Source organism: Condylura cristata, unplaced genomic scaffold, assembly GCF_000260355.1.
Source record: "Condylura cristata isolate star-nosed mole 26May11 unplaced genomic scaffold, ConCri1.0 scaffold00010, whole genome shotgun sequence".
NCBI classification, from domain to species: domain Eukaryota; kingdom Metazoa; phylum Chordata; class Mammalia; order Eulipotyphla; family Talpidae; genus Condylura; species Condylura cristata.
In genome coordinates this window covers 10,454,019-10,481,983 of record NW_004567111.1, presented here as the reverse complement: position 1 = coordinate 10,481,983, position 27,965 = coordinate 10,454,019, and the positions used below count along the sequence as shown (strand labels likewise).

The window sequence follows — 27,965 nt, the reverse complement described above, 5'->3', positions numbered from 1 at the left end:
GGAATTACATTTCATTCACATCTTTACAACACAGTATATAGCTCAGTTCATTAATTCTCTTTCTCAGAGAAGTTTTTAATTTTCTTAGAGAGTTTATAGTTATTCCCCAAATATTTTAACTAATATTGATTGATGGTACCATTTTAATTTTTTTTCAGTGCTTTTGCTGATAAGTAGGATTTTATTTTATTTTATTTTTTGCAATTTTATATCCAGTAGCTTTGTAGACCACCTTAATTAATTATAGAATTTTATCTGCATGTTCTTTGCATATAATAATGCTATCTGGGAAATGTCAGTTTTTCCTTTTATTTTTCAGACCTTACATTTTATTGCTTGCCTTGCTGCATTGAGATAACAGGTCTTTTTGTCTTGATTCCAAAATCAAGGTGATAGTTCAGTTATTTATCTATAAATGCAAGGGTTGCTGTAGTTGTTGTATATACAGATAATGTTCCCTGTTGTTCTTATTTGCTAAGAAGTTTCATAGTTCCTGGATATTAAATTTTATCTAATGGATTTTTCTTAACATTTTATCATGATCATGTGATTTCCTCTAATCTGTCAATATAATTGTACTAATAGTTTAATGCTACCAGGTATTCATTCCTAGAATAAATTCTACATGAATTTCCAAGATGAAATTTTGAGAAATTTGAATGAATTAGTACATTATTAAATCAATTTGTTAATACATTTATAGTATTTTTACATTCATGATTGTGAATGGGAATTAGCCTGAAATTTTTCATGTGGAAAATAAATTAAAAGAAAAATCAAAGTATACTATGTCCTTGCACATGCAAAATAGAAAGCATTTTTCAGTGTGAAACTCTTCTTTTCTAGTAAATAAAAAAGGTGATATGGGATTATAATACAATTTTGTAATTCTATGTTTCTGAAAATGGCCACACTGGCAAATGTAGCTAAGTATGTGCAAGTGTGCAGTTTATTGTTTATTTCTTATCTCATCCAGAACTTGTCTCTTTTATTTATGAATTACTTCAGAATAAGGTGAAGCAAAAGAAATTCCATCTTCCCTACTCCTCCGTAAACAGTCATTTGGAATTCATCAGCATCTGTGTTTGATTGTCCATCTCTTTCTGACAAATGATCAGGCACCCAGTACCAGAGAATAGTTCTAGATGGCATGATGCCAGCACAGGTACCCTCTAGTGCTGGCCTGCCTCAAGTCTGTTTTTTTGCTATTTTTTGGTTGTTTTAAGAGGGTACCTAGGAAATCCCATTCTCTTTTCTACAGATTCACTTACACTTGTACAGTGCATTGTACACAGAACTCTGACAGATCCTTAATTTTTCTCAAGAAAGTCTAATGCCACTGAGACAATATAAGATGAAACTTTTCCTCTTATGTATATTAAAAATGTATTGAAGATAACTGATACCTATGTAGGACATTTTAACATGGTGTAGAAAAGTGTATGATCCTTCAAAAAAGATAATATAACTTATTTTGTGAATTCAGGAAGTGAAAGATTTGTGACAGATGAGAAGAAGTGAAGTAGAACTCAGTGGATTTGCACGAGTGATAGATATAAGAAGACAGTGGAGGTGGGGGCAGTATAGTTTAACGATAGATTCTGTTTTCATTGTAAATTTTTGTTATTTTCAAAGTGTGCATCTACTTAGTCACTAACAATTGAGTGAGATTCTATTGTCCCAGCCCTGTTCTAGCTATCACTTGTACTCTTTTATTCAGTACTTGTGATAGTGCTACACAATATCATTTTTATAGAAAAAGATACTGATAGATACAGCTTTCAGGACACATGTCAAGAGACAGATAAATGCTAAGGGATGCTAAGACATGTGTCTCAGATACTGATGATCAGAACTGTCAGGATATATTCTTGCTAAACAGTGATCATTAAGAAAAATTTGTTATTGACATGGGATGGAAATTTTAATCACATGTACCTCACATCTGGAATGTCCCTCAACTCACTTTATCAAAAGAATCAGATTCTCACCTTCAGTCTTGGCAACTCTTTATTATAAGTCTTAGAAATTTCATGTTAGGATGTGCATATTACATCAAAAGTCATTTTCATCTTAGTATTATTCCCCCTTCATGTCTATGAAGTTTGCTCAGAAGCATTAGCGATTATGGATATCCTAAAACTGTATTTTTAACAAGGACACAATTTCTTAAATGTTTAACTTCTGACATTTATAAAACCTAACTAAAGTTTGAAGTCAGTGTCATTAAGGGGTGATGGTAGGAAACTAAGAAAGATGAAGCCACAAATTATATTTTAATGAAGTAGCACTCTACAGGGATTTTAAATTACTGAATTATGAACACATGGGAAATAAAGTCAATGTGTTCTATCACCCAGTCATTTCAGGGCTTGTTGGCAGAAACTTTGTATGTTATGCCACCATAACTGTCAATGTGTGAAAAGAGCTATCAGGTCCTCTCTTGTGGTGCAAGGGGTTAAAGCACAGCACTGTGAAGCTATCTGCAGCCACAACAGCACAAGTTTGATCCCCAGCCAGGAAAGTGACCCACACGGTGCAGCAGACCTCTCCTGTCTCACTCACTGCTCCCCCTGGCAGTGCAGCAGTGTATCTATGTCTGCCTGTTCTGCTCCCCACTCTGTCTCTGGTGAATCCTCTCCCACCCCCACCTCTGGCCTGTACCGCGGTTCTTGTATGTATAAATAAATCTTTAAAAAATGAAAAATAACTGTCAGGTAGCAATACAGTGCACTAGTCTAGTATCCGTAACAAAGGAAAATGGAATATGTGCCAAATTGAGGTTGGTTCTGACAGTAGCAGAGATCCTTAATAATTAAACATCACCTGAAATGTATTTTGATGTTTATTTTATGCTTAAGAAAAGACACTTTTGTTTTATATTTGCCACCAATATTTACTTTCAGATTCTTTCAAATCTTTAGAATTATATGGAATAGTATATTTTACTGACTTGGATAAAATATTCACATTCCAAATAGTTTATGTAGTATTTAAATAAGTTATATTAAAAATATCTGTTTCCATAATACATGTCAGTTAAGTTGTTCAGTTTCCTAGACTCACATGGCAAATATTTTAGCAAATTGAACAATTTAAATATTTTGAATAATTGAAAGTTTGATAGATTAATTAAAACTATAATACATGATAATTTGACATTTAAAATTAAATTTATATATTTCTCATTCCTGAGAAAAATTTGATATTCCCTAAATAGTTTGTATCAGTCACAAATTTTGGAGGAATGCAATGAATATTGAAATTACTATAACTGGAATCTCTATGCTAAAATGAGACTTTTTCAATATCACATTCTACATGAAAGCAAAATTAAGCCAAAAGTTTTTGATCTGATTTCCTTTCATTTGTGAGACTCATGTGTGGGTTCTGTTACTGGGGGTCACAGAAGTTATTTCTTGAATGACGACATAGGTCAAAATCACCTTTATGCTTGTTGGAGAAGATGTTCATTCAGAGACCTTTTGCTTAATGACCCACTTCTTCGGCATAAGTTATGGTCTGGGACTGCTGCAGGAACTTTTGAAGCTTCATTAGCCTGTTAGATCACTGGGGAAACATTACATGAACAAAAAAAAAAAAAAAAAGAAAGAAATAATCCAAATCTCAAGCTAGTGATTCCCAAAGAGACACTGGTCTGTCTGTTGGATTTCCTGCGCCAGCTGTGGATCCTGATGCTGAGTTGTGTTTTGGTAAATTTTGTGAAACTTCTGTCATTTAACTTTTGCCTCTGTTTGCTTATTTTTTTGAACTGTGAAAGTTTACTTATTTATTTTAAACACCCTCGTTTATTTTTTCACAATTTAGGATTTCTCCGGTAGTGCTATCCCTATAGTTTTACCACCGCTGAAGTACCTACAGTCTCTGCCACACTGGTAGTAAATTCTGGGAAAACTGTGTCTAGGGCTTTGGGATGTAATGAAACTTGCAGTTGGTCAGGACCCCTCTATTCATTAGATGTCTGTGTAGAAAGTAGACCTGTAGTTCATATAAACAAAACATGACACATAAGGGAAACTGGCCTTGTTCTTTCTCCACTCCAAAACAGAATTCTGATTCACAAATATTCCAAATATGCAGTTGGGGGAATTGTAATTGAGTTTTCTCAATATATTGTTAATCATGCAGATATACATCTGCATATATATACATATACAAGAGGCTTTTATATTATTTTTTATGTTTTTTTTAAGATTTATTTATTTGTGCCTACAGAACTGGGGTACAGGCCAGAGGTGCAGGGGCTGTGAGAGGATTCACCAGAGGCAGAGTGGGGAGCAGAACAGACAGATTGATGTAATACACTGTTGAGAGGAACAGTGGGAAGTCAGGAGAGGTCTGCCATGGCATGTGGGTTCACTCCAGGGCCGGGGATTGAACTCATGCTGAAGTGGCTTTAGCTTCTTAGTGCTGCATTTACCCACTGCACCACCAAGGAGGGCCTTATTTTTAATGTTTATAACAATTTACATGCTTTGAAATAATGATCAGTACTCAGGTACCCATTATAAACATTTCAACTGTCTTTCTGAATTAAGGATAAATATTATGTTGTATAGAGGTTTGTGCTGATAACAGCGTGATATGAGTCCAGAGAAAATGAGACCACTTTTAGTGCTATGGTAGGATACGCTTTTTCCTATATTCTTTTATCTCATCACTGCGTAATATCCCTGAGAGCCAGAGAAAATGTGATCATTGTATTTTGCATCAATTATTATATACTACTTCTAGAGTTGTAATATACACAGTGCATACATGTTACAGGCATATATGTACACACACAAGTATATACATGTATATACAAGCGCACAGATATATGTATGTATGTATGTAATGTATATTAGAGAAGTGTGAAAGCTTTTCTCACTGTAGGTGCTGATACATACAAAACAATCTGTGTCTGAATGCTGAAGGAGCCTGGAGGGAAGAGCTTTTTCACATAGACAGATGAATTAGGATACTTAGCTGACAGGGTCATCACTACATTTCTTATCGGAAAAATGGATTTCTACTGCAGGGCTGGAAAATATTAAAAAATACTCAAGTAGGCTGTAGCATTCAATGAATCATGTCATAAATTGAATGGGAAGAGAATCTGAGCATGTCTCGCAGAACATGGAGTGTGAAAGGGATCTGCAGCATGACACAGTGAGAGAAAGAGATTCCTTCTGTCTACAAGGAAGGCTTTTGGGCTTGGGGTAGAAAATAGAATGGTGTTGTTTAAATGAGTGCTTCAGTAGCAGTTAACCTAAAATTTTCATGTTTCTCAAAGGGATATACTGTACGGAATGCCATGTATGTCATCTAAGTTATTTTTGCTCCATTAAAAGATTATGGGTAAAAATTCAGTAGTAGAAGTAGTCAGCTTTAGCAAGGTGACCCATGCATTATATTGATGGTATATACCCTGCAGAAATAACTTAGAAGGCATCAGTTTTCATTATAAATATAGGGAGGGTTGTAGTTTAGGAGGGAAGGAAGGAGTAGGAGAAAGTGAAGGAAGGAAGGATAAAAGGAAAGAAGGAAGGGAGGCTGGGAGGGGAAGAGAATGGGTGGATGGGAGGGAGAGAGGGAAGGAGGAAAGATAGTAGGGAGAGGAAGGGAGGGCAGGGAAGGAGAAGAAGGAGAGAGTGCCATGTTTCAAGTAGGTCAATACTGATAAAGTATTTCAGGGAGTGTCTGAACACATGGGCAGATTGAGACTGTTTAGTTTTTCAAGATGCACTATCTTTGGGGAGCTACATAAGTGTGAATAGGACTTACTCATTTCTACTTTCGATAGCACAATAAAAGTTGTAGTTTGTGCTCAGGAAGATCACCCATTTTAAAGGAATGAAATTTGATTCAATCCATTTGCTCTAAAAATGGTCTTATTTAGTGCAGGGATTCTGACACTTTCTTCTTCTTCTTTGGTACAAACTAGGGGTTTCCTAAGCCTCAAATATCACATTCTGAGATTCAAAAGGTTTTCTTTGCAGGTTTAGAATATTTGGCAGAGACATGTGAACATATTAAACAATAAGGAATTCATTTCACATTTGTCTTGTTGATCTCACAAAGGAAGAATGGATGAATAAATGTTTTACTTCTAAAGATGATAATTTTCAAATATTTTTCCCATTAATGTTTAAAGACACAGGGGTCTGAATGGTATTACTATGGCTAGTGAACACTGTGCTTTAAAGACAACTAGTAAGGAGTAGTCTTAACTGGTAAGGATGGTATTGGTTTTTTACCTCAGTGACATCTGAGCGGAGGCTTCTTTTGTAAATGATGAGACTTTCAAAAGGTTTTAAAATTTGAAAAAACCTTTCCAAGAGCATCTTAATTCATTGTGTTATCTGGCTAAAAAAACTCCCGCCTATAGCCATAACCTGAAAGTTCATGAAATAATGTGAATTACATCATCCTGTACCATGGAAGTATTTACATTACTCCCTATTACTTTGGCAATATTTCAATGACTTTAACTTCTGGCCATTTATTGTCTCTTTTTCTTTCCATAATGTTAAGTTTTTATTGGAATAGGAAATAAATCACATTAGTTGTTATTGCTAGTTGACTGTGTAATTGAATACAACCAAATCCTAACATTTACTGAACAACTACTTTGTGTACTTCAGGGGAAAAAACAGAGAAAGCGACAGCGAATATTTCTCACGCCTTAAGTTTTTATAATCAATGCCATAGGAGGGCTGTATATACACACAAAATTACAAATATCTCCCAAATTCAACCTAAGATATGAAAAGTTTCTCAAGGAGGGAGAATGAGCTGGCCGAGGTACTACATGATAGGGAGTCATAGGAATCAGTGGTCTAAGGACTCAGTGTGGGAGTGGGGGTGTGTGTGAATGGGAGTGTCTTATTTTCACATCGGAAGAAACATGAACAAACTCACTGAAATATTCAGATGTGTGAAGTCTTTTGGAATGCCAGATACATTTGGTAGACCACAGATTTTTTTTTTCGAAAAGTTGGCAGAAAATGGGATAAAAACAAAATTTTCTTCAATTTCAAATAGTTTTTGGATGCTGTTTTAAGACACATGCAGAAATTGCTTATAAAAATGTGGGAAAAAATAAAAATGTGAAAATCTGCCAAGTTCTTAAATAAGGAGGTAAGAGAGTCATAACACACATTTAGAAAAACAACTGTAGTGTCTCAGGGAAGCCTAAGTGACTGATCAGGCATATGGAGGCAAGAGGCGTGCATTTGGGGGTGTCTGAAATATTTCTGGTGAAACATAAACCTTCCAGATGCAAAGCTAATGAAAAGTCAGAAACAGCTGCGAAAATAACAAGCAATTCTTATTGCCATGTCTTGGTGACAGACTGGTAGAGAAGTAATGGGAAATTCAAGGATTAAAGAGGAATGAGTCCTGTGATTTCAAGCTTTGGTGAATTCTGGCATTGTGATCTCTTTGATAAGGAAAACAGGAAGATAGTTAAGTTTCTAGAAAATGCCATTTTAGAAATGGAAGAACTATATAATTAGGGAAGTTTTGCATTTATCTATATCCTCAAGATTGCATTTGTATGTATCCTCATGATAGGTTTTAACCAGGCAGGATGTAAAGAATGTGAGGGTGGAATCAACTCTTTAAACCAACTATAGTGAGAAAAAATTAAAGAAGCATACACACACACACAAGCCCTGAAGATAATTTTATTTTAAATATTTTGAAGAAAATGGGGCATCCCTGGTGGCGTAGGGATTTAGTCTCAGCACTATCACTGCAATGCTACTGCTTTAGTTCCACCCCTGCCAGGGGAGCTGATGCACAAGGTGCAGACGACCTCTCCTGTCTTGCCTGCTGCTCCCCTCAGCAGTGTGTTTCAGTGGATGCACCTTTTCTGCTCCCCACTTTGTCTAGTGCATCCTCTCATCCTGTGTACCTCTAGCCTATGCCCCAGTTCTTCTACACAATATATATATATGATCTACCTACCTATCTACCTATCTACATATCTATCTAATATATATGTGTATATATATATGTGTGTGTGTGTGTGTGTGTGTGTGTGTGCGCGTGTGTAAGAGAGAAAATAGTGTTGCAGTAGTGTTTCAGTTCTGGAAGTCCTGTAGAGTTATAGAGGCCTGAAGATTGAGAAGAGCTCACTGGATCATCATAAGTCTTTGAGGTCGGAATTCTGTGAAAGCTGACATTCTAGTGCGAGCTTTATAGAGGGAATGATAATGAGAAAATTCTGATGTTATCCAGCAGTCATCATGGGGAAAGGAGAAAAATCTCAGAGGAGACAAGTTCCAGCAGATTCCATCGGAAACTAGCGAGTATGAGTTGCGTGACAGTCTTGTCTTGAGGCAAAGTAAAGCTCCACATCACTCAGCCACTGGCGATGGGCAGTGATTGTCAGCAAAAGCCAGGCCAGGAACTCCTTCAGTCAAGGGCGCTCAGACAGAGAAGAATGCATGTGGAACCATCAGCAGCCAGCTACCCACAGGCTACAGGCTGGGGAGAGTAGGATATGCTGGTGCCTTTATCAGAATGTGCCACGGAGCTTCCTTAGTCTTTAATGTATCTATTTCCTTTGAGGTTGGAAAAGGCGTGGGATTGGAGCGCTCACAGGGGTGAGACCAAGTAGACACAATAGCTGAAAAGGAAATAAGAGGCACTCTGTCATTATGTTTTTTTTAGATTGTATAAGACTTGGTAACTTTTGAGAAAACTGGAGTGAAAACATGGAGAAAGGGCTGTGGTTCTCCTCAGCCAAAGTTGGCATGAAAGGATTGGCCTTGAGAAGTCAGTACCTGGTTGATTTCAAATATATATGTACACACATTTATCATAGAGGAACTGGTAATAGGAAGATGTGTTATTGTGGTTATTTGTTTTGTTCTCTCACAGAGAGGTGGAGAGTAGAGCTGTGGATGTGTTGGTGAATTTTTAGTGCTGACTGTAGAAAAGGCTTGAGTTTGTAGCATTTACTGATTTCTGTTGTGCAAAGATAAAACTATTTTCACCATGGCTGATGTTATGCTACCGATTGTGACATTAATTGACTTGCAGTAGTCCTGAAAATGTCGTAACTCACTTCTGCCTTGGAATAACCTTTGATTGATATATGAATTTGTAAATTAAAGGGAGAAAAAAGTCAAAAGTACTTTTCTTGAAAACATTGTATCTAACATTCAAAAAGTTTCGAATAGATCATCTCTGGAGATAAGATTGGAAGAACACAGGATTTACTCATGTGTAAATGAGAAGCATGAGAAAGGCTATTATTTTAGGGTGACTCACAAATAATATACCGTGATTATCCACATAAAAGGATGCTATTAAAAAAACTCACACATTTTATTTTTGTGATATATTAATTAATGTCTTTAATGTTTGGACTTTGATAATTTTTATTTGTTTCTTTAATATAGTGAAGCTTGTTTATTTATTGGATCTTACTATCACATCTTGACACAGAATTATTAGATACATTATTACCATGAAATTAATGGGTTAGATTTTTGTAGTCATTTAATCTTAATGAGTAAATACAACTTACCCTGACCAAGAAGACACAGATAAGTGTTCTTTACTCTTCTCTTACAACCATCTTGTACCTATAGAATTTATGAAGAAAAAAACTAGTCCCTCAACAGACCCAAACTATTAGGAAACATTAAATATTAGTAGCATTTTTTAGTCTTATTCTTATATTTCCTAATTTTATAACAACCAGTGATTTGTCACTTTCTAGATACATGCTTTAAAAACTTAAAATTCTTTAAACTTCTGGGTTTTTTTTATATTTTAATTTTTTTTATCAGTCCAGTGTAAACCGTCTACCTTCCCGCACAGAGGTTTACTGGATTTCGGTTAAAATTGTGTAATAGTTAATAATATAGACAAGCCCCCAACTTAAAGTGGTTTGACCCACAATTTCAACTTCAGTGGTGGGGAAGTAATATATATCCAATAGAAACAATACTTTGAATTTTAAAATTTTGATGTTTATTGGGACTAACAGTATGTGGTGAGATATTCTCTTGTGACACTGGACTCTAATAGTGAATCACAGTCTCCAGTCAATCATGCAATCCTAGGGTGAGCAGATAACTCTGTGGTTTCACTGTTAGTGCAGTAATCAACAAAATACATGAGATATTCAATGTATTTTTTTATAAGATAAACTTTGTATTCAATGAGTTTCTCTAACTCTAGAATAAAACAGGCTTTCTGAGCATGAGTAAGGTAGACAAGGCTAAACTATGATGTTTAGTGGGTTAAATAAGCACATTAAATTCATGTTCAACTTATGACATTTTCAACATATGAAAGGTATATGGGGACTTAAGTCCTTTGTAAATTCAGGAAGATTTATACTTTACCTGGGGATTTAAACACATTAATTCACATTATAACTGTCCCTGTCCCTATTTTATGTCCCTTAGGCTGAAAGAGGCAGTTTATGGTGAAATGTACACACAATTAAATGGACATTTAGGAAACTTTATGTTTTCTACACAGAGAGATTTCTGGGGTTCCCCACACATTTTACATTTAAAGTACACACATAGTTCCAAGAATCTTTATACAGTAAGGAGTCTTTCCCGACATGGTCATGTAATTTACTCTGTCCCATAAATACACTGAATCTAACATACAATTGGGTTCATTTCACATCCTCACAAAGTAACTAACTTCTAGCCCTAAATCACATGTTTTATGTTGAAGGAAGAAAGCTGCAACTATTATTTGAGACTTTTGTGATATACTAATGTCCATTATTTCCTAATGCTGCATGTTTAATAGGATTTTATGGAATATTTCACTTCTTTCATTGGTCAAGTTTTAGCAAATTTGTATTTCCTTGGAAGAAATGTAAATTGAGTGTGATATTGTATTATTAACTTGTTCTGATCTTGTATATAGTAAGTAATACATTTTTAGGGAATCCAGATCTTTTGTGAAGTGCATATTCACAAAGACACCTGAGTTCTTGTATGTAGTAACAGAATTTACTATTATTGACTTTTGAATGGCTCTTTACTGAAGACAAAATGAAGGGGAGACCTAAGCACAATTTCTAAATACTTGAATGCCCTTTGGAAGTATAGTCTACTGCTATTTCTCCTTCAAGAACTGCCCATTTCCTTTCACTAATTAGCCAGTCTCATCTGAAATGCTCTTAATAAGTTTTCTAATTTCTCTAGGTTAAGATAAAGGTTCTTGTTACATCTAGGTTTCAAAATTTTTTAGAGAAAATTAACATTAATGATAAAATGTATCTTTCTTCCAAAATTAAAGAGATGGTAAAATGAAGACTAATTTCAAAGAAGAGAATACATGCTTAATTATAACTTGCACAGATGAAACAGTTATAAGATTATAACTGACAATTAAGAATGCAGTTATTCTAAGTAACAACTCTTTAAAATTAGACTGTTTCTGGTAGTAGGTAAACAGGTTTCTGTACATAAATTTATTATGTCTACATGCATGTGTACTTAGATTAGAACAGCTTATTGAATTTAGTTTAAGTGCACTGTTGCATAATTGAAAAAAAATTCCTTAAAAAGAAACTATGTGTGACTAGATATACTGTTGAAATTATATATATTGTATAGAGAGAATTACATATATATTATATGTAGAAGAAAAGTGAGCTCTTCAATGAAATTTGATTAAGTGTTAGAAAATAGTTAATATCAGTAGATTAATGATATACTTAACGCTGATTAAAATATATAAAGGAAATGTAACAAGATAGAAATAAAGGAATATATATACAGTTTGATAATATTTTTAGAAGTTCTCTTCCTTTTGTTGGTAATTAAATTGGAAAATGCATCTCCTGCTTCAATCATCTCTGGGATCTTTTCCAAAGAAAAATGTGTTGGAAAGAAATTTGTATTTATTTTGTTTTCAAATATGCTTTAACAAACATAATAATACTATGTTTTTCAATAAAATAGTTATTCTTTATAGACCTAGGGTAGAAAATCCAGCTCTGGGTACTGTGTTCTTTCCATCACTTTAGAGAACTTCGTTCCAGTTGTGCAAAACATTTTTCACATTTAGGTAGAATAGTAACCCTTTTGCTATGATTCATCATGATGTCAATAATTGTTCATGTAATTGTTCTGTGAATAGTGTTAACAGTATTTTGCAATGAGGCTTTTTTTTTTTTAGTCCTAAATTTTTCATGTAAGAATCATGAATATTGATTGGAAAAAAATATGATGCCAAGCATTTGAATTCCAGTTTTTCTTTGCATGTCAATTCTATGCCTTATTTAACATCTCCTTGATAGGATAATTGTCTCTGTTTTATTAAGAAAGAATCACAATACCTTGGAGTTGCCTCTCAGTTTGTTTGTTGGATAAAGTTGACCAAAATGTATTCAGTTTTTCAGTTGAAGAATATTTATGTATGCTGTTGCATACCACAAACAATGGTAGAACCTAGGAATTTAACTGTACGTGGATTCATCCCCACCCTCTGCAACCTATAACTGTGGAGAGGGTTGAAATGAAAGTCATTGGAGGAACGTACACTTGGACACATGCCTGGAGGAGCCTGTGTCCTACAGAACTGGGAAGAGAGGAAAATGGAAAAGAAGGAAACAAAGGGAGTGTGCTTTTGAATAGTTTTGTAAGTGAGGCTTATCTGTTGAAAACTCAAGCACAGAAATATGATTTTTGAAATAATCTCACAAACGACAGTAGTAAAAGTTTCCAGTAGGTTTCTCCCACAGAGATTTGAAAAGATTGATCCATCCATACTTCATGTACTTAAAAGTAAATTGTTATGCAAATAATTTATAACATATTACAGTAGGCTTGTTTTGAAGGCTAGATGTTGCTGAAAAGATACGTTATACAAAATGTCAATTTTCAGCATTTAACTAGATTGACTACAGAGATCTTACTAATTTGAACTCAGTGTTGTTTAAATATGAAGCTATTTCTGCAATTCTTTATACAGACTAGCTTTAGGTGTATTACAGAAAGAAGTGAATTCCTCCAGCTTGCATTGTGATTTCTGCAATTCTTAAACCTACCCCTTCCCACTCACATGAGAAATCGTATTTCTCACCAGTAGTAATGTATGCATTACTACTGGGTGTGCTGTACCTGGTTGGGTCAAAAACAAGCACATTTTTAACACCAACACTCTTTCTTTTAGAGTGTTGACAAGGCAGAGAATGACATTTAGGAGAATGACATTGATAGGATCAATACATTCTATCAATACATTCCAAGTTGCCACTGTTTCTGGGTCTGACTTTCTGATAGTGTTTAGCCTGGCACTGTTTACAGAGACATTATCTTCACTTGCTTTAGAAAGAATGTGTGGATTTGCCATCCTTTGTAACTGAGACATATATGGTTTAATAGCTCTGTAGATCTTGACCTTTGTTTGTTAGTTTATTATTTATTGTTAAGATTTTATTTATTTTTGGGTAGATGAACATAGGCCAGAGATGCAGGCACAGTGAGAGAATTGTGCAGGGGAAGTGAGAAGAATGTAGCTTTTATTCATTTGATTCTGAAATATACAAAATATGAATAAAAGCATGACTATTAGAATTAAAACTTTCTATGAAATCAAGCAAGTTGTAAGTCCACTTTATTTATTTATTGACTTATTTACTTACTCATGCATATAGAACTGAGATACAAGCCAGAGGTGCAGGGGAGGTAAAATGATTCACCAAAGAAAAAGTGGGGAGCCAAGTGAGCAGATAAAGTATACTGCTGACGGGAGCAGCAGGCGCGACAGGAGAGGTCTGCCCTCCATGTGGGTCAGTTCCCTGGCCTGGGATTGAAGTCTTGCTGAAGCATCTGCAGCTAGCTACACAGCGCTCACTTTAACCCTTTGTGCTACCAAGGAGGGCCCTCATACGTTCACTTTAAGATGAGGAAAATGCGGGGCACGCTTGGAGAGCATTGCTCATGATCTGAGTAGAAGCAAAGCTATCAGGCATTTTCCAGCCTTTATTCTCATCTTAGATTCCGATCTGGGCAATTAATTATGTATTGTTACTACCAGACTTTTTAATCTTACAAAGGAAGTTGGTTAGATCAATATTGTTTGGCATCTATATCAATAATATTTTGTCATATACTCAAAGGTTAGAAATTCACTAAAAATACCATTAAATTAGCTACAGAACCATTCCAGCATCTCTAGCTTCTGCCTTTTAGCTAAGTCTGCCACAACTTCATAGTGCATCCAAAAGCATTATCACTGTTTGTCAATGTCTAGGACAATTTTTGGTTATAAAAGCAAAGAATTTCTAACCCCAAATGTCAATAGTGGCAAGGTTGACAAGCCCAGATTAGGGGTTTTAAAGTTCCCCCTGATACTGCTAAATACACTGAATGACATTTTCTCTAGACTAATTGCAAAGTAGCCTGATCTTCCCTGTTACACTAGATTTCAAACATCAAGGGTATCCTGTATTACAGTATTTCATAGTTGGGCGTAACATTCAATATCCTCAATTCATGGATTGTGATCTCCTTCCCTTTTGTTCTAAGGTCTTTATATTAAAGGTCTGACCTCACGAGAAGATCAGTGCTCTTAGATTTTGACGTCCCAAGGTGGGTTTGTCAAATATACCTTTAGATATATAGAAAAACCCAGCTGTTGTGCTTTACATTGTTCCATCATCTTTTCACGAGAATAAAGTTTTGTTTTCTGTATCTTCTACAAATTACCTTTCGAATTCAATCTTTGCAAATGATTTACAACATCTTTTAATGGTTAATATATTGAAGAAGGTATTTATTGAATAAGGGAGTATAAGCTGGGACACCTGCCTGCTCTTTTGACGCTTAGTGAATGTTTAAACCATGGAACACAGTCTTTGAATAACCTGAGAAAATGGAGAGCTTCAGAAATATTCATCCATTAACAAACTTTTATTGGGTGCCTCTTCTGGGGCAGGTGCTATTATAGACATCAGAAGAGTAAAATTGAACAAAAAACTGAAGATTCAGCCCTCACGTAGCTGCATTCTAGTATACTTATTTATTAGCATCATTTATCTATATAGGTTAGTTTTCATTAGCAGATTTCTCCCTGGTAGACAAAATGATCATTGTAACCCATGTTTCTATAGATTTAGTAACACACTGAGTGGTAAGTTAATAGAATATATTTTAAAAAAATATATAATGTTTATTGGTTAACAGAAGCTTTGGAAATTGATTTGAACAATTTGGTATCTAGTCCCTACCTTCCGAAGCTTTCCTTCTGGAGTTTCTCTTTTTCTAGTAACATCAGCTTGATATAGATGGACATTTTCCCTTTGTGAATTTTTATTTTATTTTATTTTATTTTATTTTATTTTTCAGTTCCAGTGTCATCTTTGACTTGGCAAACACATGGATCAACAAGGCTTACCAACAATTTATTCCAACAGTAGCTAGAAATTAAGTTATCTCTTAGAAAATGCTTCCCTGCTTTTACAGTAAGAATTGTCAAGACTTGAAGCATAGAGAGATTTAAACCAACTTCCATTAGGCTAGATATGACAGAAGAATGCACAGAGGATTAGTTAGTGATACTTGAAAAATTGCATTCATAAGAAATTGAAGGAATTTCTAGAAAGATTAAGTAAGTATATTATTTTTGGTATCACCTCAATAGGATGAATACCTTACAGCAATATTCATGAAGTAGCTTTGAAACATTTAACTTAAAAAGATTTTGTAATTTTTTTAAAAAAATTCAAATTTACTCATATAAGCTTAATCATGGTAAAATAAAAAAAAAAGTCATTCAAGAAATTTATATAAACCTAGCTGTTTGAGGCCATATATTTTATTGGATGCAATCAGAAAATGTATGGTGTGATTGGCAAATCCTATGTTGGGTTTTGAAATTACTGTGCCACCAGTGTGTTCCAATCAATGAGAACCTTTCAGCCATGGCATTTTATTGATTTGTATCCCCCAGGGTAACATACATAGGTTTCCTTAAGTCTTTCAATTTCACTATGGTTATTTTTCACCTGATATCTCTACTGTTAGGTTTATTTATGTACTTACTCCACTGCTTTCTTACCCCTTATGGTTTGAGCCATGAATAAGTACTAGTGTTCTAGATCAAACAGATAAAAGTAAAGTGAGAGATAGATAAATATAATTAGGTCATGTTATGGCAAATTAAATCATGAATGGTTAAATTATATTACTTTCAGTTTAGCTAGAAGAGTAGACTTAGCTTTATAAGAAAAAATACTATAAATTCCAAAACAAAAAAGGTTAAGGAACAAATATTCTCAGTAAATTTATACTATGAATTAAATTTTTTAAAATAAAAACTCATAATGTTTAATCTCCTTTTAACGTGTTAAAGATACATGTGAAATTAAATCTTCATATCTATTGACCAGTGTATTTTCAAAATTTGTTAAAAATATAATTTACTGTATAAACTTGCTATATGTAATTGTCAAGATAATATTCAATACTTATTGAGACGCAGTTGAATCTTGTCTGTGCTTTAAGATGTTAACTATTGTACATAGCCTAGAAATGTGAGTTGATATATTAATAATCAAATTGATATATTGAAATGATCAAATTGAAGTATTTATTCAAATTTTCACTTGAATTGTTATTTCAATCCCATTTTTAAACTCTATTTATAAAACTTGAAAAATTTGATGACAAAATTGAGAAGAAAAATAGTAGATCTTGAAAGACTATCTTCTATAAAGTTTTTTTTTTAATTGAGGAAACATTGCATTTTAACATTATGTACTTTTTAGTGTGTGTGTCAATGAAAATCAACATATTTATATACTGATTACTAAGTTCATCACTAAAGTACAAATAAGCCAATGAACTAATAAAGCAAAAATATACTTTTTTATTGAGATAAATTAGTAGTTACCAGAGGGGAGGGGTTAGATAGAAGAGAGGGTATAAATTGGGTTAAAGGGGTTGATCATATAGAGAAGGATAAAAGAGAGATTTTTTTTAACATGCTTTTTAACTAGTTTCTAGTAGGCCATAGAAGAGGAAATAAAGAAAAGCAAAAGATTCAACTTCAAACTTCAGTGACTTTTCAGCTCTTAACAGTATAGTTTTACATCTAAGCAATGAAATCTTGTTTAATCTTCCTTAGAAATGTCTGTAAAATGTGTGCTTTTCCACTAGCTTTTACAACTGTGCAATCTATTTTCAAACCTGCACATAAAATTGGTTACTCTTCCCTGATATAATAGGGCTGTCGAAAATTAGTTATAATAGTGTGAGGAGTGTTTACCTTTTACTAATTACTGTACTTTCTACTGTGAAATAGTAGCACCATTCTAAATGGGATATAATAATAATAATCAAAATGGGAAACCCTACAGTAATGTAAAGTAAATGTATGGATTAAAAAATTGTATTGTTCAGCCAAGATAATTTTTTACTAGGCCATCAATAAAGGTAAAGTATCAGTTTTTTTTTTAAATAAATCTTTTGGTATAATGTCATTCCTAATTGTCTTAATTCTAATAACATAAAATAGATTCTGATGCTTCTAAGCCTCAGATACTTGTGTGAACTACTGTCCAGGTACTGTGCTTTCTGTAATGATTCAGTTATAAATGAGTTTTCAATTTTTAGTTTTTCATAATTACTTGAACTTTTATTTTGCATTTTTTTTTTTCGCTTAAGGTAACATTGGTTGCCAACACTGACTCAGAGGTCTAGGTTCGCACCTCTTCTAATGTGTGTTACCCCACCATACCCTACCACCAAGACACCCTTGATCCTCTGCAACATTCTCTTATTGTAGAAAAATTTAACTATCTTGAAATTTATTGAAATATACAATATGTTGAGTTTTGAGAAGTATTACACATATGTAATCAAAGCATAAAAAAATTCAGACTGTTTCTACACCCTTGAATCTTCTCTCTAGTCTAGTTATTTTCCAAATCCCAATGCCAACACATATCTACAGTCTGTCACCATATATTTGTTAAATGTATTCTTGGATTTAAAATTTTGTCTTGCTACTATTATTTGACATGCTTTTTAAAAAATCCATTCATATGTTGCACTGATCAGTAGTTTATTATATTTGTTATTGAAATGTTCTCCATTGTATGAATATACCAGGTGTTTTAGTATTGCTTCTACAGAGATTTGTGTGAAAATGCTTTTGTGGCCATATTTTCTTTCAATTGTGTAAATGCTTAAGGGTGGAATTGCTTAATAATAGAATATTTGAATGTTTAACTTTGTAGAAACTGTAACAGCTTCAAGATATGTGTACTCTGTTTTGAGAGTTTGAGTTGCTTCATGCTTTCATCAACATTTAGTGTTGTTGTTTTTTTGTTCCACAGTGTGAAGTATTTTTTCTGTGGGGTTTCATTTTGCATTTTGCACATAATTAAAGATACTGAACACATTTCTATGTGCATCTTGACCTTGTCTATGACTTCTTTTTTGAAGTACATGTTCAGAACAACTCCTGGCTATTTCCAAATTTGATTGCCTTTTATTATTGACTGGTAAGATTTCTATACATAGTTCAGATAAAAGGATTTTATTGGCTAGATTTTGAATATGTTATCCCAGACTATGATTTCCCTTTTTCTTAAAAATATTTTTTTTAAATTTTGTTTATCCTTTTTAAGGGAATATGCTAAATACAGAATAATTTACAAGAGCACCTCACACTTTGCCTCCAGCCTACACAATTATTTGGCTCAAAATGTCAGGAATCATAGTGGTGAGGTTGGAAAATCCTCATCTTAAAATTTAGGAAAATCCTAAATGCCTTAGTTTGTATTTTCTGCAAACATTTACAGTACACATTTATTACAAATACAAATTTCTGTATAAATAATACATATGCATGTAAGTTTCTCTTATATAGAGGTAGGTATATATACACATACATACACAAAATAGATGTGTGTCTCACACATAAGCACAATGAAGACATAACGCAACCATCAAAGCCAGGAAGTTAATATTTAATACATTCCTTCCCTCAAAATCAGGTTCAGATTTCTGTATTGTCTTTATTATCAAGTGTTTGCTGTGTCAGGGAAAGACTTTCAGGCTTTCCTTTACCAAGACACAAATGGAGATTTCTATTTGTTTTCTTTTCCTCCTTTCTTTCTCTCCCCTTTTCCTTCTCCTTTTCTTTCTTCATCACATATTCCTCTCTTCTCCTCCTCCTTTCCCCCCTCCTTCTTTTCCTCTTCTTTCTTTTTTATTTCTTCATTTTGGAATACATAGATTTACGTTTCCTGATGTTCTTTGTAATGGATTTCAGTTATTGCATTTGAGTTGAGGCTGTAATTTTTTTTTCATTACATTCTTTCAGGTGTTGTGTGATTTTAATTATCTTACTATAGATGATGCTTAGATTGACAAGTCAATGAAGGTCGTATTTACCTGTTACTGTGAGTCTCCAGACTCATTTTATGTCATTAAAAAAAATTATTTATTCTGGGGTACAGGCCAGAGGTGCAGGGGGTGGTAAGAGGATTCACCAGAGAAGAGTGGGGAGCAGGACAGACAGATCGATGAAGTACACTGCTGAGGGGAACAGCGGGCAGGTCAGGAGAGGACTGCCGTGCCATGTGGTCACCTCCAGGCCAGGGATGGAACCAATGCTGAAGTGGCTTTAGCTTCTTAGTGTGTGTTTTAACCCACTGCACCACCAGGGAGGGCCCTATGTCATGGCTTTTGAAAGACAATTGGTCCTTCTCCCTCCTTCACCCCTACAGAATGTTTCTAACCCATAGTCCTCTGATGCTGCTTTTGATTTTTACTTTATTATAGTTTTTGTTTTGTTTTGTTTTTGTTTTAGAAAAGGAAGGACCAGGACAGGGTTGGGGTGAGCACAGGGGCACAAGGGACTATGGTGGTGTTGCATGGGTGAATTGGTGGTGGGAATTTCATGGGGAAACTATACAGTGTACATATATGAAGAATGATATAATGAATATATTTTAAAAATTTAAAAAATAAAATAAATCAGTAGATACACAAGTGTGAAAATGTATTCACCATTAAAAAAAAAAAAGACAATTGGAACTTCAATAACTTGTTTGCCTGTTTTACCTGATATTTCAAACAAGATGTTTGCCTCATGCTGTCCTTGTAGTTGGGGTACCTATTGCAGTAGTCAAGCCTACTTGTTTTCCTCAGTTGAATCTGTATTATTTCTGCCTAAAAGTTGTTTTCAATTGCTTTTCTCTATGGCTATATCACCAAATAACCTAGTTGTTGAACCTGAGATACTCCACTGAAGCTAATATCCTTACATAACCATTTGTTAGTCGTAGACTATTAAATTAGTGAATTAGAAAGATAAGAGTTTAACTAGTCCTGGTTGAAGTATCAGACAAAAGAAAGAGTGATTCAGGAGACAAGTGGTGAGGGATTAAGTTGGAAACCCTTCTTGTCACAGGCATGGCCTGAATCCTCTTCTCTTTTAATGATGAGCTAAGTAAAATAAACTCCATCAGAGGACAAAGCTAGTTTCTAGAACATTAAAAAGGAAAACGGGGCCCTCCCTCATGGCGGGGTTAAAGCACAGCACTACAAAGTTAAAGCCTCTTTAGCATGAGTTCTATCCCAGCCCGGAGGTGACCTGTGTGGCACAGCAGACCTCTCCTGACCTCCCCGCTGCTCCTGTCAGCATTGTACTTCATTAGTCCGCCTGTTCTGTTCCCCTCTCTCTCTCTGGTGAATCCTCTCACTGTCCCTGCACCTCTGGCCTATATCCCAGTTTTGTGTGCATAAATAAACAAATCTTTAAAAAAAAAAAAGAAATAAAAGAAAAATGTCTATAGCTCACAAATCATAGGAGAGAAAATATGCTTTATAAAATTATGGGAAGCAGAAGTGAGGAATAAAGAATATTGAGTTTTTGGTAGGACAATGATGAAATGAGGATGGAATAGAAAGATGGAATTGCAAGATGTTTAGAAAAGGATAGTGAGCAAGGAAAAGATGATGAATGAATATCAGAATTTTCAGCTATGTAGTGACATGGACAGTAATACACTTTACTGTCCTTAAATATGGATGTAATGCCAATTTTTAGCCATTTAAAGACTTCAATCAAAATGTTAATATTGAGAATTCTATTTTGGAACCAGTTGTACTAAAGAATGAGCCCTAGGTTTGACTTTATGTTCATAGTGTTATCTTAGTGAGTAAGAGTGCTTGATCCCACTTTTTTGGATGTCCCCATTGTTATATGGTCTGAAATACCATATCAAATATACAAATAGACCTAAGTAATTTGAATATCTGTTTGCTCTTTTTCACACTATAACAATTGCTACCACCCTAAAGATGAAGAACTCCTTTATGTGCTATACAGTAGTAAATGCATTGAGAATAAGAAAATGGTTCATTAGAAAAGGGGTAGGTAAAAATCCTTAAACAAATGACAGCAATTTTTGTTCTGAGCCTTAATTTATTACTCTTAAGGGGTTTCTACTAAAATGAAGCATGATGAGATAGTATATAACATATAAGAAATTAAGGGGAAAACTCAACCATATCAAGTCTTAAAATTATCATTGTAGTCTACTTAAAGGGCTAGTGATTTATCTTTGTGATTATAATGTTGATTAACTGAGCACATTACTCAAAATCCCAAGACACATTGCTTATAATGTACTTGAATTTTACCCATACTAACAACATTTGTACCAGCAATGAAGACTATTTGATGAAGCAATAAGGAAACTCCCTTATCCTTTGTCTCTAGAAAATTCACAACTTAGACCCCTTTTTCTAAGCTATAGGTCAGTAGCACCCTTCACTGTCAGAATGGACAATACCGTTATAATCTCTCTACATTTAAAAGATTTGATAATAAAATATCTTGACCTCTACATCTTTTATGGCTTAAATAATAGCCCATAAACAGTTTTAATACAGCTTCTGTCATTTTAGTGTAGTGTAGCCAGACCTACCTTTTGTCAGTCAATATTTTGTAGATAATTATGATGTGAGTATGTGATTTCCTGGAATAGATTTGCCATAATTTGCTATAATATTTCCATTGTTTTTAATTTTGGTCACCCAAACAATGGCATGATGGATTTCTTAATCCTTTGACTATTTTGTTGATTTACTAAAGTTTAAATTATTTAGTCAAAAGTATTGAACTTGTATTAGGATTTTAAAAACAATACATATTTTCAGCTGGAGAGAATTTCATCATATAGTTTAGGCCAAAAAACAAACAAACTAAAACCATCCAAACTACCTTTGCCTAGACTTTTGTTGAAATTGCATTTCAGATTTGACATTACATAGAAACTTAGGCTGATTCTTTCATTTGACCTTTATTTTCTGACTGCCCTTCTTATCTCATGTTGGTAATAATATTCAAGTTTCTCATCTGCTTGGTATTCGTACACCATATCAGAGCTGTCATTTTGTGCTAATTTTCCATAAATTACCTAGCAAAAACAAACCACTCAATAACAAGGAATTTATTGAGTCTATGCTCCTTTGACTTACGATTTCTGAGGCTGGAGATCTCCTGTGACTAAAGGAAAATATTCAGCATGTCAGTGTTATGTCAAACATCAGTTCTGAAATGATCAGGTAATCTCAAATCTCCAAGGCTGTGCTGCGGGTTCCAAGAGATATGCGGTGTTGTTTTAAAGGAAATAAGAAATGATGGACTTGTGTCTCGAAGATTTGGTCTCCTGAGTCTTGGATCATATGTGTCCTTTATAGGATGCCCTTTTGTCTGATGAAGTAGAAATATTCTGTCTCCATTTGGAGTCTTTGCTTCCCTTCTTGATTCTAGTTAGTCTTGACAATTTCATCCCTTCCATGGTTTGCATTTTGCCAGGATGGTAGTGTAATCTTTGTAGTCCCTTTGCAGCAGTATGGTGATTTTTAATGGTAATTCACTGAGTATCACCAATTAAATATGCAAAAGAACACCTTACTTTTTTTTTTTTTTAAGATTTATTTATTTGTGCATACAGAACTGGGATACAGGCCAGAGGCTCAGGGGCGGTGAGAGGCTTCACCAGAGACAGAGTGGGGAGCAGAACAGGCAGATCGACAAACTACACTGCTGAGGGGAGCAGCGGGCGGGTCAGGAGAGGTCTGCCACACCATGTGGTCACCTCCGGGGCAGGTGGGAATCAAACTCATGCAGAAGTGGCTTTAGATTCTTAGTGTTGTGCTTTAACCCGCTGCGCCACCAGGGAGGGCCGAACACCTTACTTTTTTTAAAATTGAGCTTTTGGAAACTTCAGATACATTTTGTGAATTTATAACTGCAGCATTTGTTGTTTCTTAATCTAAGAACTTCAGCAATTCGTTTATAGAGGACTTAAACATAGTCTTTTATTTTTTTCCCCTCAGGAAGGATTTCTGTTTCCATTTCTTTACTTTGAAGGATTAAATTTGTTGCCTGAGACACACACACACACACACACACACCCCTCCCCCACATTTTCTTCATTTTTGAGGTTGACTAGTTTTGCCTAAATATGGGCAAATCATCAGCCTTTTGTCATTGCTTCTACCTCAGTTGTATGCTGATAAGTCCTAAGACCTTTTACTCTTATATTTCATTCATACCTGTGGTTATTGGTGCAGATTGAATTGCTCCCATTTCTTTCTCATGTATAGGATTATTTCTTAATTATAATAAGAAATATGCAGTTGGCATTAAAACTGATTTCTGGCACACTCATACACTATCTTTGGTTCGTTTTTAAACTTTTTCTCTTTCCCCCTAGAATCTGAGTCAACCTGTACTACAGCTATTCAACATATCGGTTTTCTTCTCCATGGATTCCATTGCAGTTGGCGTCCTGCCGCTCTATTTTAGTGTTCATGAAAGTCTCCTAAGCTCAACTCTCTTCCATTTTTCCATTTGGGCCTATTTTATCATTATAATGTTCATCCCCTGTTCCATAAATGGCCTGCATTTCTACATACTCTCTATAGTTTATGTAGTTTAAAGCAATTTTATAAATATTTCTTCTGAATAGACAATAAATGGATATAAGGATATTCTCCATCCAGCTCCCTGAGTCCCAGCTCACTGAGTTTTCAACATAATACTCCTTTCCTTTCCCTTTTTTCTCATGATTTAGAGGCTTATGTGTGTTGGGGGGTGGGTCCTCTATTATATTGTCCTCACTCTCTTTAGCTAGAAGGTAGCAATATTTATTGCACAATAGAGTTTTGTACACTCAGTAGGTGTCATTTTTCCATTGATGTGTTCATTTTTCCTTGAGAGGATGGCTAGGCTCTTTTTTAGTTCCAAACTGGAGTAAGTGGATATGCACAGTTCCTCTTAGCAGCTGGCGAGGATTTACTGGACTAAGTCAACCCCGACTAAGGGGTTACTTCCTATATCCTGTCTGGTTCAAGGCAGAAAGCATATTAGTAGTGTTCAACATGCTTGTATAGTGGAGTGGGGGATGGGGCAAGAATGAGTGATATTTGTAAATACTGCATGTATCGCTTTCTAGGTGGGGTGATGAAAGACAGCTTCACTTTATTTGGAAATTAATCCGAAATAGCCTGTGGGTATGATGCAGGCCATTTTTTTTTTAAATAAGTGGTTCTCTATTTTGCTTTATAATCTCCCTTCACAGTTCCCTATATGTCATTAAAAACCCATCGTTCTAACTGACAAAATGGAAAATGGAGAAGAGAAAATAAAAAGGAAAAGAGACTGATTTTATAATTTGGGGAGAGGCAGTAGATGGAGAGAAGAACTTGAGAGAACTGTGTAACTAAGACTTGAATCACTGGGGTCATAGATTCTTTCTAGCACCTTGGAAGTTCTACTCTCTCCCCTAATCAAAGGTTTTCTTAAGGAAACTACTCCCCAGGGCTTGGCAGACCCTGAGGCATCCTTTTCCTTGACTGTTGCTTCAGTCTTCTTAGGAAGCTGCTCTAAGAGTTCTTTCGGAAAGCCAGTCTCTGCCCCTCACAAAGCAGGCTACAGGTGTGGAGGAAAACAGCCCGACTCTGAGGCTCAGAGCCCAGGTTCATGCCAACCAGCCACCATACTGCGTGGTTTTTATACAGAAGAAATTCTTCTACTTTATGAAATAAAATATGGAGAGGACAACTTAACGGTCCTACCACATTGAGCTTTGATGTTCATATTCAGTGTTTGGCTTCATGTTGTCTGCTCTGTTTCTTTTAATTCTTTTTTTTTTCACCGAAAACTTGGACGGGACCCCATGGCAGATGATCGTCCAGGGTTATGTAAAATTGGACCAGATAAAATTGGACTAAATTTGCATTAAAATGAACTTACACCTTCATGTCACCACACTCAGGAATGTTTAAGAATGACTCATAACATCTATGGAGACCAGTTCCTGAAAGTCTTTTTATTAGTCTGTTTACTTTTGTGTCAGTCATATATTCCCTCAGGTAACAAGTGTGCTGAGCATAAGTATGCCATTTTGTTAAACCTGGAACTAGAAGATGAGTAAGACACATACTACTTGACCTCTGAAGTTTATAGTCTAGAAGAGAACTAGAGGCACCATGCAAATGAGAGCACGATGAGCGACTTAGTTCCAGGCACGATACCTGTTTCCTGGAAAACAAACTTTAGCCCCCAATAGGGGTCCTCAGAGTCGGTACATTGGAAGGTTAGTTAGTTCCATGTGAGTCCACTGATTAGAGACCTCAGAGGGACTTAAAACCGCAGAAATGTATGCACTCCCAGTTCTAGAGTTAAAAAGTCCAAAATTTGGCCCTCCCTGGTGGCGCAGCGGGTTGAAGCACAACACTGAGAATCTAAAGCCGCTTCCACATGAGTTCGATTCCCGCCTGCCCCGGAGGTGACCACATGGCGAGCCAGACCTCTCCTGACTCGCCCGCTGCTCCCCTCAGCAGTGTAGTTTGTCGATCTGCCTGTTCTGTTCCCCGCTCTGTCTCTGGTGAAGCCTCTCACCGCCCCTGAGCCTCTGGCCTGTACCCCAGTTCTGTATGCACAAATAAATAAATCTTTAAAAAAAAAAAAGTCCAAAATTTGGGTCAATGGGTCAGAATCAAATTGTCACTAATCCGATCTACCTATCTAGGATTGATTGTCTTGGGTGCCCACATTTTCTTTTATTGAAGTAGTGCTGCAATTCAACTGAATTTCAGGTTGAATTACTCCTTGAGAATCAGTCTGTGTACGTGTATATGAAGGTCGTGACTGAAAGTTCGATCAGTTAGCAATTTCCCTGTTCACCCACCATTTTCTCCTCCCTTCCCTTTTTATAACCAGGGATGGGTCTGAGAAAATAATCAGATGAACTAAATGAAACACAAAGAAACATTGGAACTGTAAGTAAATTTTAGTGCCTTCTGCATAAACGATGCACACGACTGCTTGAGCATCCTCACAGATAATCCACCAGAGATGATCTAGCTCAAAATTCCTTAATTTAATCACCCCTACAGTAATCCTTTTTCCTCCTCTAAAACAAAATTTTATATGGTCCTTTGAAAATAAATTTTATTGACATAACTTTGGATGATAGCATTATGTAAGTTTCAGTTGTGCTATATTGAAAACCAGCATGTGTCTATACCATATTGAGCTCACCCATCATTTTAAAAACTAGGGATAGAACTTCCCAGGCAGGGAGAATGAAGTGTTTCAACCCTGAGGGACCTGGTAGAAATCATTTAAAGAACTGAAAGAGGGAAAATAGAGCAAGCATGGGGGAGATTGGCCACACTTTCCTAGAAGTATGGGATATCTAGTTCATCTGGGCTTAATCATCCATTCTACATGACTCTGGAGGCCAACATAAATATTCTGCATTTTGGGGATGTACATTGTTCATATACTGAGTCAGCCAAGTGTGTTCCTAGGGTAATCACAGCTATTAGAAACAAAGGTCTCTAGGCACATGTAGTTCTGACTATGGAACTAAGTCCAGCTGTTTCGGAAAAAATACAACTGGGTTTTCCAAGAAATAGCTGGAGAAGCAATTTTCTCGTATATGCATGTGGACAAAAATAAATTCTCCTACACAAGTGCATTATTTTCTCAGGACAGTTTGATTGTAAAAGTTTGGCCTCAGTGCAGTTAAGATGAGACAAGGACAGAAAGCTTAGTTATTTCCCACTCCTTCTTCCTTCCTTTTCATCATAACTATGATTTAACTCCTCTTAATTTTTATTTTGCACCAACAAACAACAACATGGAAATATTTAGCAGAACCTTAAGTTAGAATGGGAGACAAGAGTAAAAGTAGGCATGAAAGCTGGTGTGTGCAGATTCTAATTGTTATCTAAATACTAATTATTCACTGCAAGGTTGTTTTCATTAAGGAAAGTCAATACACATCTTTTCAAAATTTAAATATCATCTGTGGGCTCAAGAAATCTCTCTTTTTTATTTTTTTAATTGAAAACAATGCCGCAAAAGGTAGGACTGGTGAATCTATTCGGAAAGATTTATCCTTGCAGATAAAATTTCTCTGTCATGTGACTGTGGTCCCAGCTCTCATCTCTGTGACCTATGGATTCGCAGAGTTTCTGCTTGTTGTGTCTGAGCACGGAGGCTCCATGTCTCTTCACACTGGACCTGGTCTTTGTGATTTATTTCACAGCACTTTCATCTTGAGATTCTTTCACTATGGTGCTTCAATATATTAACCAGAGAATGTATTTTCCATGAGAGGCAAAATGAAATATTAATTAAAAGCAAAAGTAAAGTCAAGGATATAGTAATCCTCTCTTCTTCTTTGTTCTCTAAGGCTAAATTTCTTACCAAGTTAGATAACCCAGGCCAGTTGAACTATCTACTCAGAACTATTATTTATCACAAAAGCAACTTTTAACAATACATATAGAAAAGGTTCACATGTAATTACATGTGGAATGTTTTGAAATTGCTGCTGAAAATTATTAATTTTTTTAAAGATTTATTAATTTATGCATATAAGACCTAGGGTACAGGCCAGAGGTGTGGGGGTGCTGAGAAAA

The 27,965-nt window shown here is 35.2% G+C and overlaps 1 protein-coding gene across 1 annotated transcript in view; it reads left to right on the top strand.

Moving 5' to 3' along the window:
- The window catches only part of GPC5 (glypican 5), a 1,027,138-nt gene that overhangs the window by 326,213 nt on the left and 672,960 nt on the right, over positions 1-27,965 (top strand). The window lies entirely within an intron of this gene.